We start from the raw sequence: 11,249 nt of genomic DNA on the forward strand, positions 1-11,249 counted from the left end.
AAATGTTGAATATTTTATTTTGGGGTTTTGGATCTCTTGTTGTATCGAAGAAGAAGAAGAGTCAGATGTCTGAGGTTGAAAGTCTGATGTTGTTGGCTGATGTATGTATCGCAGATGTGTTGATGAGGTATCGAAGAAGGAGAAGAAGAAGAGGTCTGTGTATTGAAGTTGCATCGATGAAGAAGAACAGATAACGATAGCGGTTGTAAACTAATGGTCGTATAGGTTATCTCCTTTTTTTCTATTGGGCCTATTCTTTATCAGGTATATTTTTTTTTTGGGCCATTTGTTTGGATCTAGTCTTCTCATCGATAGGAGTGTTGGTGGGCTATTTTCATTTAAATTCTTGCTGGACATTTAAATTGAAATCAGTGGGCCAACACTTATATTGGGCTTGGTAAATCTTATGCACACATAATATTGGACGAAAAATTGAAAAGTCTTCGTGGGCCTTCTTTTCACCTTTCAACAGCGACGAAGACTTTGAATGTGGAGTATAATCTTCCTGGACCACATGAGCGTTCGTCGTTGCTTTGATGGTTCGTAGGGGTGTCCAGGTATATAAAGGGGGTTTGGCTTAACTGGTTTTGGGCTAACTGCTCATTGATTGGGCCTACATGAATTAAAAGGGTAACATGTTGGGCCCCATTGGATTGGACATCTAAGAAATGGTTTGCATTATAATTTGGATCAATTGCATATTGAACCAAAGAGTGGTGTCTATTTGGGTCTTAAAAGATTATTATATGGGCCAAGAAATTCAAGTGTTGAGTACGTGTTCGGGAGCGCGCGGGATGATGAGATATGATGAAAATTTGATTTTTGTTAAACGTGGGGTAGTCACGGTTACCGACGCAAACGTCAAAATTTGGTGACTTGACTACAATGGGCCAAAAACCAAAATGGTATGTTCACTTCCGCACGTCAATGTTTATGATTGTTATCGGTTATTCGCAAATGTTCGAAAGCATTTTGTTTATTGTCATATTCTCGCATTTGAAAACGAACGAATGAACCTGGAATGTCAATACCGGTCCTAACGAGTTCACAAAGTCTTTGGAGGGATACAAGTCGGATCCTACGGGGTACTAGGCGAAATTTCTTTATCAACTAGAATATGCAAAGAAGAAAGCTTTTTGTTTATTGTCATATTCTCGCATTTGGTAACGAATGAATGAACCTGGAATGTCAATACCGGTCCTAACGAGTTCACCAAGTCTTTGGAGGGATACAAGTCGGATCCTACGGGGTACTAGGGGACATTCTTATTCAACTAGATTATGCAAAGAAGAAAGTCTTTTTCGTGATTTTTCGAACAACCGAGAACATTCAGTGAAGATTGACGACAGTTCCGCTCAGTGGAGGGAATTGGTGAACTTTTGAAGATAAATTCTACTCAGTGGAGAGAATTTGTTCTGTGAAATTGACGACAGTTTATTTGAAGTGGATAGAATCTGTTAAGGTTTAGAGATCTTACCAAAGAAATGGGGGGATAAAAATTTTCGCATGTTGAATTTCTTCGGTAAATTTCGAAACGCAATCACAGGTGGTAGAGTTTGTCTTATGATAGATCAAGACTTGATGGAGTTTTTAAAGAATGGAACCCTTATCAAATGCCGGTTGGAGTATTGGAAGATCGGCGGAAGATCGGTCAATTGAGCCTTGTGAGGAAATTGCACAACACCCAACATGGATACGCGTACTTTGATGGGGAACTATTATACAAGGAGCGTCAAGATACTAATTACCTGGATCATCAGTCAAGGGGGAATTTGTTAATACAGAGAAGATGAATACTTGACTGAAGATCGATTGCAGTTGCATTTTCAGCATTCGACAGCAACAGACAAGGGGGAATTTGTTGGTGCAGTTTTTATGTCCGATGCTGTTCGAATAGTTTAGTTTGTATTTTATGCTGATTATGTAATAGTTAGTGAAACGGTCAAACAAATGTGTATTGACCCGCTCGTTTGAAGTGGTCAAACGAGAGGGTTATGGGTTTGACCAAGTGTGTGTGCACATGAAGTGGGTGTGACTATAAATACCACCCCTTGTCTTTCATTTGCACTAGAGAGAGTTAGAGAGTGTGGTGAGTTCACTTGAGAGTTCACAGTGAGTTCTATTGTGTGTGTGTGTGGGGGGGGGGGATCACCACTTGGTCTCTCTCCGGATGTATACTCCTTTGGTATTAGTTCGGTTAGCTTGTAATGGGCCGACTTGTAATGTTATACTACCGATTAATACAAAGAAGTTGTGTTTATCCATCTCTAATCTCTCCCGTCTTGAACAAATCTCACACTAATCACGGTCTCGGTCACGAAACACGGTCCTACAAATATAAATTTGACACATAACATTTAACCATTTTTAGATATAAAAACAATAAGAACTAATATAAATTTGACACATAACATTCAACCATTTTTTTATAGAAAAGGTAAAATAGTAACTTTAATCCTATTATTTAGAGTACATTACCAGGATGGTCCATGTGGTTTGCCATTTTTCACCTATAATCTACAACTTTCTTAAATTACATGTTTGTTCCCTGTGGTATTCTCACTTAATACTCGCTTGACTGGATGAACGTCCAGTTAAATACGTGTGAGTTGACTAAACTACTCTTACCCACCTTTTTATTTAAATAGAGTAAATTACAAGTTTTGTCCTTTATGTTTACATCAAATTGCAAGCGATGTCCTTTTTCCAAAAGTTTACAGGCGGTGTCCTTAACCTTTCAAAATCTTGCACGTTATGTCCTTTAGGTCAAACCCAGTTAGATTTTTTGGTTAAATCTGGTCATGTGCTTTGCACATGAGAGCATTCTTGTCATTTTACATCCTTAGGGACTTTTGTATAAAATATCCTATAGAAAGTGACTAATTGTGTTAAAATGAAAAATAAAGTATAAAATAAAAAACCTGAACTCTATCTCTCTCTCTCTCTCTCTCTCATCTCCTCCTCTATTCTCTCTCTCTCACACGTATAGTCCGGCGTTTTCCGATGACCTTCCACTCCGGCAAAACCCTTACCCTCCGGCGACCACTCTGTTTATTTCCCCAAAATCGCTACCTTCGTTCATCTCCCCCACCCCCATACCCATTAGATCGACCTACAAGACCTAATTGATTCATACCCTAAGCCCAAATGTGGTGTTTGTGAATGGATTCGTGTGATTTCTAATGCTACAAAATTAAAGGGTTTGAAGCCCAAATCAAACTGGGTAATATTGGAGTAACAAATAACCATACATTTGAAATACACAAATTTAATGAAACCCAAGTGGAAAAAATTCCAGGATTTGAAGAAAACAATAATTTAGGAGGTATCCATCAGACAGATATGAGGTAAATTCTTATTTATGGGGGAGAGAGACATGGAGAGAGAGAGTCAATGCAGAGTTTTTTTACTTTACAATTGTATCACCAAATCCACCATGACAACCGACCACCATCTCAGTCGAAACCCACCACTGTCCCTTGTTCAGATCCAACCACCACATCGAACCACCATCAAAACCCGCCAACATCTCGAATCCGATGAAACCCCAACCTGACACCATGTATCCATTATAGATCCGAGCATGCGATAGAGAGAGAAAATGAAGGGGGTTGTTGTAGATGATGAAGGGAGTGGGTTGCAGTTGGTGACGGTGGTTGCACGGCGGTGGATGCGGTTGGTGGCGGCTGGGAGTGGGTTGTAGATAACGAAGGGAGTGGGTTGGAGATGAAGAGAGAGAGAGAGAGAGAGAGAGAGAGAGAGAGAGAGGACTTTCAGTTGTGAAGAGAGAGGGACTTTCAGAAGAAGATGAAGAGAGATATTACAAGCTAATCCCTGAACATAACTCTTTTTTACACAATAGTTCCTAAAAATGAAATGACAACAATGCCCTCATGTGCAAGGCACATGATTAGATTTAACAAAAAAATCTAACTGGGTTTGGCCTTAAGGACATAACGTGCAAGATTTTGGAAGGTTAAGGACACCGCCCGTAAACTTTTGAAAAAAGGACAACGCCTGCAATTTGATGTAAAGATAAAGGACAAAACTTGTAATTTACTCATTTAAATATAATACTTACACCCTAACCCAACCACCCCACCACATCTACTTCATCCTTAACCCACCACAATGTTCAATCTCTCCCTCCATCCACCATCTTCAGCCCGTCGACCTCCACCGAAGTTGTAATTTTGTTGGTTTCCTGCATAATCCAACAACACAAAAGGACCTGCCACCATCACACCTCCAGGCCCATTTGAACACTAGACCACTGCACCTCATGCCCCCTGGATCATTTTGACACTAACAAATTGTAGGTCCCAATACGGATCGTCGGACTTAGATGATTTCTTGTTTCGGATGCCGTAACAAGTGCGGAATCCTCGTTGCGACACAAACCGAGCGAGAGAATGAACAATACGCAAAGATATCAACGATTAACGGTTACGTGTATTGATTTCGGCATAAGATTCGACAAATACAAAGCTCACCGGAACTTTCTCTCTCTACACTCTCTCTAGCTTATCCAAGCTCTCGTGTCTCTCTTTGTTGTGCTCTTTTCTGTCTTCAGTTCTGCTGTTTATATAGAATCGGAGCTTGTTCGGACCTTCTACTCGATCTTAGTGAAGCATTGGTTCAAGATCTGAGTTTTATCAAAGAGACTACCGATTTCGGGTTAAACATGAGCAACCGTCTCAAACAGGAGACAGATCGGACTAAGGTGATTCCTGCCCGATCGGGTCACCTGGGTGTTGATAAGGCTCTGTTGTTTGGCACGTTGTCACACCGTCTCGAGAAAACCGTAAAACTTTCAAAACGAACAAGTGTCAAGACAACTTAGGCCGTGTGAACGGATTGCCGTCCGACCGGATTGCCACCCGATCAGACTGCCACCCGATCGGACAACCGTCCGATTGGCTTGCACTTGGTTCCGCACTTGAGCTATATTTCAACTCTTCAAAAGTTTTGAACGTCGAATGGATTGCCGTCCGATCGGATTGCCGACCGATCGAATGACCATCTAACCATGTGATGTTTTAAACTTCAACACTTAAACGATGTTCAAAATGTTCAATGCATAGTTAGTTCCAGACGGATTGCCACCCGATTGGATTGCAATCCGATCGAGTGACAAACTGCTGTGAACTTGTTCTCACTAAGTGTCCTACTAATCGGATCGTCACCCGATCGAGCCGCCGTTCGATCGACTGACCTGAAGGGTAAAGATACTTCTCTGTTTTCGAAATGCTACAACGAAAACTTCAAAAGTCAAACCATCATACACAAACACATCTTTACCAAACGAGGTGACAATCCAATCGAATAGCCATCCGATCGGATTACCATTCGACACTTGGTTCACTCGCCACCGTTTAACACACTGTTCGACGCTTACGTTATCAATCTATAATCAGGCTAATATCAGACGCGCTCCCTTCAATCCAACCAAGTTGTGTTTACTTGCTGAACACCGACCGTGAGTATACTCGAACCCATTTTTATCGCATTTTGGGTGTACCATACGTTCCTATTAAATCAAATTTATCAAAACGAATTATTCAATCAAGCTGTTTATCAATTGCGAATAACTGTTATGCATATTTACACGTGATGCTAGTTACATATGTGTTAGGACTTATACTCGCGAGGTCCCGCCTTAACTAGTATAGTACTATAGCACCTGACGGGGTCTAGTTAGGATGAATAGCAATCGCAATCGCAGCTCGAGTGACTTAGCTGGTAGTATCTGTCTTGTATGCATATGTGTTGAGGTATCTCGTTTATGTATTTGGTAATTCGCAGCACTTTTTATCTATTACGTTACTCTATCAAAACTTGTATACTCACCAATACTTTTGTATTGACGTCGTTTTAACGTATGTTGCAAGTTTAGTCGCAGTCTACATCAAATCAAGCTAGGAAGTCTAGAAACACGCCTAAAACCTTGGTTATCGGATTTGTATTGTTTGAGAGAACATGAAAATCCGTGACAACTTATGTGATTGTACTTGTTTATTAGTATGGGATAATGAACGCATTAAATACTGTCGCAATTTAGTTGTTATTGATTCTCTTAAGCAATCTGATTCGCCTAGTGCCGCGCCTTGATGATTCCGCCATCGGTTGGGGTGTGACAGATTGGTATCAGAGCCATAACTATAGGGAATTAGGCAAGACTTGACCTAGTCCGGGTCGATGTCTTAGAAACGACCTAGTCTATAGTCTAAGTACCAACGGGCCGACTAGTACAAACCTAGTAGGAGATTGTACGGGCCTACTTGATACTCTCGTTCGAATTCGCTAAAGCTAACACTATACACACGTTTTCGAAGAGCCTTTTCTAATGCTGGAATGTTACTTTGCCTTTCCTAAGGATAACACAATACACACGTTTTCGAAAATACTCACATTACATAACTGAGTGGTTCAGTCGAGATCAGGCGTGAAAACCAAGAACTCTCGTCAAGATCACTCACTCAGCGCATTTTCTAGCACGAGAACTTTCCGTTGAGCTAGGAGTGACATCCATATCTCAACGAAAGCCTTCATTTCAAAATCTAGTGGAACTCCCGAATTTATTCGAAGGACACAACCACAGTTAGGAAGAAAGTTATTAAGTCAGGGGTGAAACCCATACCTTAATAAACCGCTCCGCTCTCTATAAAATGGTTTTCAAAAGCTCTCACCAAGGACTCGGCTATAACGATAACTCGAGCCACGCGATGACTAGGAAGACGAGTGCCATGAGCTGCATCCCAGTGGAAGCATAAGTCTTCTATGGCAACGCGCGTGTACGAACTTGTTGGGTATAGTTGGGTTACCATGGGTAGTCGACGCCTAAACACCCGAGGCACTCTATCTATTTTCTAGCATACGACTTGCCGATTGTACGCTTTATGGAACCCATTTACGCTAATGTGTTTACAATTTAAAACTTTACGCCTTATCGATTTTTCTATTTATCGATTTTTGCTCCCTGCTTTATCAACGCACAACTCGGACAGCCATCGCAATCTAAAACGAAAAACCGAATGTTCGCAACAAAACTAATGTCTAATTACTCGCTCTCTCCCTCATCGCCGCGTCCTCGCGCATTCTACACCGATATGTATGTGTGTAAGTACAAAGTACAACTAATTATATATATATATATATATATATATATATATATATATATATATATATATATATATATATGCAGCAAATCAATTGTGTGAGAATTTAGGAATCTCGTGTCTCCTATGTGAAATCTATTATATTACTCGCAACAAGTTTTGATCGCGCTCAATCGCATCGCAAAGCTCAAAAATCATTATGATCGAATCTCACTCCAAATCTCTCTTTGTCTAGATGCCTTCCAACGACTCTACCTCGAGACAAACAACTAGGAGAAGAGCCAAACGAAGCGCCGAGAAGAGGATCGCCTCGCTTGTGGCCAGGGAAGTGGCCAAGGTCATTGATGTGCGTAAAGTGTGTTATAATTTAGATGTATATTTAAGCCATTTTTACACTTTTAGCCAAGTTTTAAATTTATAAAACACGATATTTACTAACACTAAACACACATATGGGCAAGTGCACCCATCGTGGACGTAGTATAGTGTTGGTAAGATACCGAGGTCGTCCAAGGACACAAGAGCTTTTAGTACCGGTTTATCCTCAACGTCTAATCAAATCAAAATGTTAGAAAAGGTTTTTTAAACTAAGAAAATAAAAACTAACTAAATGCTGAAAAATAAAATAAAAATAAAAAAACAGATAGACAAGATGAATCACTTGGATCCGACTCGTGTATTAGTATAACCTTTGATTATTTTCGCACTTTTGCACTTGTTTAAGAGATTATCTTAGTTATTGTAGTAGGCCCATCTTTTGAAGGCGACGTTACCCTTAACCCAGTAGTTTGAGTCAGCAAGGATACAATCCTAAAGGGTTGGATTATTGGAAGATAATGAATTAAGTTATCAATGCAAATTATGGTAGGCCCCGCTTTTGGGCGTGACGTTACCCTCGACTAAGTAGTCTGAGTCAGCAGGGATACAGTCCTAAATAGCCGGGTTATAGTATTAATAGTAGTTAACTTATGAGGGGGTCAAAGAGTTTGGATCCCCGCCATCCAATATCTATGGGCATTGAAGGAGATCCTACTAAATTTGACCCAGGTCCCTTGCAGGACCTCTAAACGCTGAACAAGGGCAAGACCCTTACCAAACCGTTCCCTTAACCCCCGACCAGGTAGCCAACATACCTCCATATAGACCGTGGAGATATGAATGGTGAAAATCTTTTATTTTATATAAACAGTAAAATAATGCAAAGACACCACGGACAAACGATAAGGAAATATCACCTTCAACATAAGCAACTAGTTATTAAAGTCATTAATACAAAACCAAATAAAAAGTGCAAAAGATTAAAAATAAAAAGTATTATACTAAACACTTGTCTTCACCAAGTGATGTAAGAGACTTAGGCAAACATGGCCTTGATTGTCAAGAACTCTTACGATCAATCTTGGATCCCGAGACGACTCACACACTCTATGATGGACAATGGATGATGGTGGTGGATGATGGTGTTATGGTGGTGGTGGGTGGTGGATGAAGTGTGAGAGAGGTGGTGTGCCAAGGGATGAGTTGCAATGAAACCAAGCACTCCTATTTATAGGCTGAACAGAAGGCTGGGCACGGCCCCGTGCCCGCTGGACACGCCCCCGTGCCTGTCTGACACTCTCTCTCCTCATTAATTGTAATTCGCAATTACAATTAATGCGCCTGCTGTACTTTCGCCACGCCCCCGTGTTCACTGGACACGGCCCCGTGGTGGGCAATAGAAGCTTCTATAGGTTTGTCTTTTCTGCTGCTTCTTGGGCATGGCCCCGTGCTGGCTGAGCACGGGGCGTGTTCAGTCTTCTGCCTTCTCTATTTTGCTTGGGAGGATGCTGTTGAGGGGTCGGGCAATCCACTTATGTTCCTTTTCTTGTATTTATGTTAGATTTAGCTGTCTTTTTGCTTCTTTTGTGAATTTGAGCTCATTTAATCCTGAAAATACAAAAGGAAGACAAAAGCACTCTTTTTCCAACATTAGTACTTAAAAAGGGTTAGTTTTATGCCTTATTTGATGTAATTTATATGTTGCATTTTACACACATCAAATACCCCCACACTTGAACTTTTGCTTGTCCTCAAGCAAAACTCTTTAATATGTGGCTTACAGTCCCAAATGGAATGGTTAGAAGAGAAGGTTTTGGCTTGTCATAGAGTGTCGGGAATCCACGATCTTTTTGGGTTTTATTTTTATTTATTTACAATCCTATTCGTTATGATTTGTTTAGAACGTTTCATAGGAAAAATTACTTATTTGGGCATAACATGCCTTTTTAAAATTCCATTTATATACAAGTTCACATACCTCACGGGAGAAATCACTCACACTCGGCCGAAGGTGTATTTTTAGTGAATCACTCGAGAGCGGCATGGAACTTATTCCTACCATAAGCTTGCCAAGCAATCAATCCTCCTCCTTTTTAACTTGTTACCTTTGTAAATATCAAGAGGACTTTTTGGGTAAAGGCTTGGGCTAAAGGTGGGTGAATGGGTTAGTGGAAAAGGGCGAAAAGCGTAAAAAGCGTCGGTTTTCGTAAAACACTTTGTTTTAGTGACTTTTTATTTCGAAGTATTTCTTCAAACAAACTTTTGTTTAAAGAGCTTTATTTGTTTATTTCTAACTTTATTTATTTATTTATTTATTTTTTTAGTCACACGAAAACCGAGCTTGCTACTAAAATAAAGGGTAAAAATAAAAAAGGGTTTTTGGTGGGTAAAAAGGTTTTAGGGTAAAGAAATGAAAGGTTTAGGCTCAAAGGGGTTAACTAGGGGGATTTTGGGTAGGTGGTAAAAAAAAATATGAAAAATAATGGTGTGGAAAGAAAAAGGGTTAGTCCTAATGCCTCCATCATTTACTTACTTGGGTTTAAGTTGGTAAGGACCGGGAATGAATCGTCGTGGCAAGTTCTAGAGTCGTAAGAACCAAGCGGCTATTCACACAAGAAACGAAAAATGAGCATTTAGTCTAAAGATGTAAATTTGTATGCTCAATAAAGGCTCAAAACTCACTTTTTGTGGGAATGGGTTTTTCTATGTGATTAAGTATATATAATCAAATTTTAACTAAGCTTGTCATGCCGTTTCATAATTTTCTTATGTTGGTTCTTTTTATCACGACGCTCTCGGTTGTAAATTTGTAAAAATATAACCTTATTAATCTTAGGATTCCTAACTTAAACTTTAGACAAGTAAAAAAAATGAAAATTTTTGAAAAAATCTGGGGTGTTTAGCGGTTCCAATAGAGTTTTGTGTAAGGCTTGTTATTAGAACTTGCAAAATTTCAAGGTTTTAGCATCCCCCCCACACTTAAATTACACATTGTCCTCAATGTGTCGCAAAAATAAATTTTTAGGTTGATTAGATGTGTAATATGGTGTTAAAAGCAAAGATTTGTGTTACTGGTAGTCTGGACACGGCCCCGTGGGGACCGGACACGGCCCCGTGTTCAGGTGCCAGTAACGAAAATTAAAGAAAAGAAACAGAAGCCTGGACACGGGGGCGTGTCTGGTGAACACGGCCCGTGTCCAGTTACCTGAACTGGGCATTTTTCTGCAGGGGGTTCAGCACGGGGCCATGTTGGTTGGACACGGCCAGTGTTGAACCTTCTGTATTGGAGAAATTGATGTCGGGTTGCCTTGTTCTTGTGCATGGGGCCATGTTTCTCGTTTCCCTTTTCATCCTTTACCACCATGAGTGTGTTTTATTCCTGCAAATTAAAACTAAAACATTAAAGTAAACTACGGATAGTTCCGCGGAATGCCTCCGTGGTGCGCCACGTTTATAAGGGTCCTTGGCTAGACCCAATGTGAGGTTATATATTTTCTGAGTGGAATGTTTGGCATCCCATGTTGCACCGTCGGAGAGCAGCATCCAAACTCGAATCAATAACCTTCATGTAGTTGACCGGGTCGTCGTCCTCTATTCTCTTCCTGATGTAGAGTGTGAAACATGGGTGTTAAACGTGCCTATCTTACGTGCTTTAATCCGTTTTACGTGATAATATGCTTGGAATATGTTTATTGCGAGTGTTTGTGCTTTTGCAGGTAAAACGTGTAATTTGGTGAAGTTACGGAGTTTAAAGAGAAAGCGGAACATGTGAGATTGATGAGTGCAGCCATTGGAAGTGTTCGAATGTGTTTC

Source organism: Helianthus annuus, chromosome 6, assembly GCF_002127325.2.
Source record: "Helianthus annuus cultivar XRQ/B chromosome 6, HanXRQr2.0-SUNRISE, whole genome shotgun sequence".
Lineage (NCBI taxonomy): Eukaryota > Viridiplantae > Streptophyta > Magnoliopsida > Asterales > Asteraceae > Helianthus > Helianthus annuus.